Source organism: Crocuta crocuta, unplaced genomic scaffold (assembly GCF_008692635.1).
Source record: "Crocuta crocuta isolate KB4526 unplaced genomic scaffold, BGI_CrCroc_1.0 scaffold531, whole genome shotgun sequence".
NCBI lineage: Eukaryota > Metazoa > Chordata > Mammalia > Carnivora > Hyaenidae > Crocuta > Crocuta crocuta.
In genome coordinates this window covers 2,717,862-2,719,763 of record NW_027531997.1, presented here as the reverse complement: position 1 = coordinate 2,719,763, position 1,902 = coordinate 2,717,862, and the positions used below count along the sequence as shown (strand labels likewise).

At 35.5% G+C, this 1,902-nt stretch overlaps 1 protein-coding gene across 1 annotated transcript in view; it reads left to right on the top strand.

Annotated features, from left to right (window-relative positions):
• The window catches only part of HTR2C (5-hydroxytryptamine receptor 2C), a 127,126-nt gene that overhangs the window by 45,145 nt on the left and 80,079 nt on the right, over positions 1–1,902 (top strand). The window lies entirely within an intron of this gene.

Genomic DNA, 1,902 nt, shown 5'->3' with positions numbered 1-1,902 from the left:
TTTAAGGAGATTGGGAGAAAATGAGAAGGGTGGAGAAAGGAAGCCTTCCCCCCACCCCAAATTATTATTTGTGCTTTATCTATGTACCTAGAGCTGTTCTCTTTTTGCACTGTTCTAGTTCCAAACCAGTTTATCCTATGGTTCTATAATAAGTTTTGATATACTCTTGGTTTCTTAAAATGCTGTGCAAGAATTAAAACTGACCCCATGAAAATATCGTAGGAAGAACATAAAACTGTAAAAGGCAATTCAAAGACCATGGAAATGCACAAGTGGTGTCCAAAAACTTCAGATGAAAGTGAGCACTCTAATTTGAGAACTGGAGGAAGCAAATACAGCACTTAGCTCCCTTTACCCTGCCTCTCCCTTCAAAAGACTCCATGACAAATCTAGATTTTTTCAAAATACTTTAGAGGCTCAACTGTGGGGTTTATTGGCAGCAACAAACGTGTCCAAGACACGTGCTATAGTTTTGAATAGAAAGTGAACGTTTGTAATTTGAATTGAAAGCCATTTAGTTCATGAATTGTTATGAAAATCGTACCTTTGTGTATTTGGAAATCCTTTATGTTATAAATGCTGATATTATCCTTTTTTATGTTTTATTTTTTAACATTTTTATGAAAAGAAGTGTGATTGAAGTCAGCATGACAGAATGATACTGTCCGCACTTATAGGTAACATGATTGATTAGGTATCTGAGTTTACAATTTGTTTTTTAAAGAAGGGGTTTTTTAAGTGCAATACTTCAGTATACTGTAAAATATATAGTAACTGAACTGTTTGGTTGAGGGAACTATTTTCCAGGGAAAAGTGAGAGTCTTCCAAAATTAAAGTATTATCTATTTGATATCTTAAAAAAGAATCTTTTGGTGAGCCATCCTTTACCCCAAAATGAGAGGAAACCATCTATCACCTGATCACCCAGAGAACTACATACAACACAAACCCATCAGTTTTGAAAGAGCCTTTCAGAATTTCATGGGAAGAAATAAGTAGGCACAATGCGTCAATGTGTTTTGCAGAGAAATTTCCTTCAAAACTGTATCTTAGGGTGTTAAGAAAGTAGAAAATAGGGAAGGATGAAAGACTTGGGCACACAAATCTCCGTATGATCTCCCAGGTCGGAAATATCCAGAAATATCTCCCTGTTGGTGTGGGGGAAAAATGAATCCCAAATTTACAAATGCTTGAGAGAAATCATCTCAAATATAAGAGATCGAATTGAGTGACAAAATCCAGAAAAAGGAAGTTACAAAATGGCCGTACCATTTTGGTCCAAAAGGTGTTACCACCCTCTAATTTTTTTTTTTTAAGTGAAGTATGACTGATATACGACATTAGTTTTGTGCGTACGACACGATGATCTCACTTCCTCACCAACACTTGTTTTTTTGTTTCTTTGTGGGGGTTTTTTTTGTTGTTGGTTTGTTTTGTCTTTTTGATAATAGCCATGTTGGCAATTGGGAGGTGATAGCTCACTGTAGTTTTGAATCACATGTCCCTGAGGATGTGTGATGTTGAGCATCTTTCCATGCACCTGTTAGCTATCTGTATGCTTCTGTGGGAAAATGCCTACTCCCACAGAATAGAATATTTGATTCTGCTTCTTTTGAAACACGATTGCTTGAGGTTTTGTTGTAGTTGAGTTATAGGAGTTCTTTAAGTATTTAGCTATTAACCCCTTAATAGATACATGGTTTCCAAGTATCTTTTCCCATCCAGTAGGTTGCCTTTTTATTTTGCTTGATGATTTCATATCTAACTGTGCACAAGCTTTTTGGTTTAATATGTTCCCATTTGTTTATTTTTGCTTTTGTTGCCGTCACTTCTCTAATCAGATCCAAAATGATATTATCAAAAAACAAAGCACCTATGTTTTCTTCTAGTTGTGTGATTTCT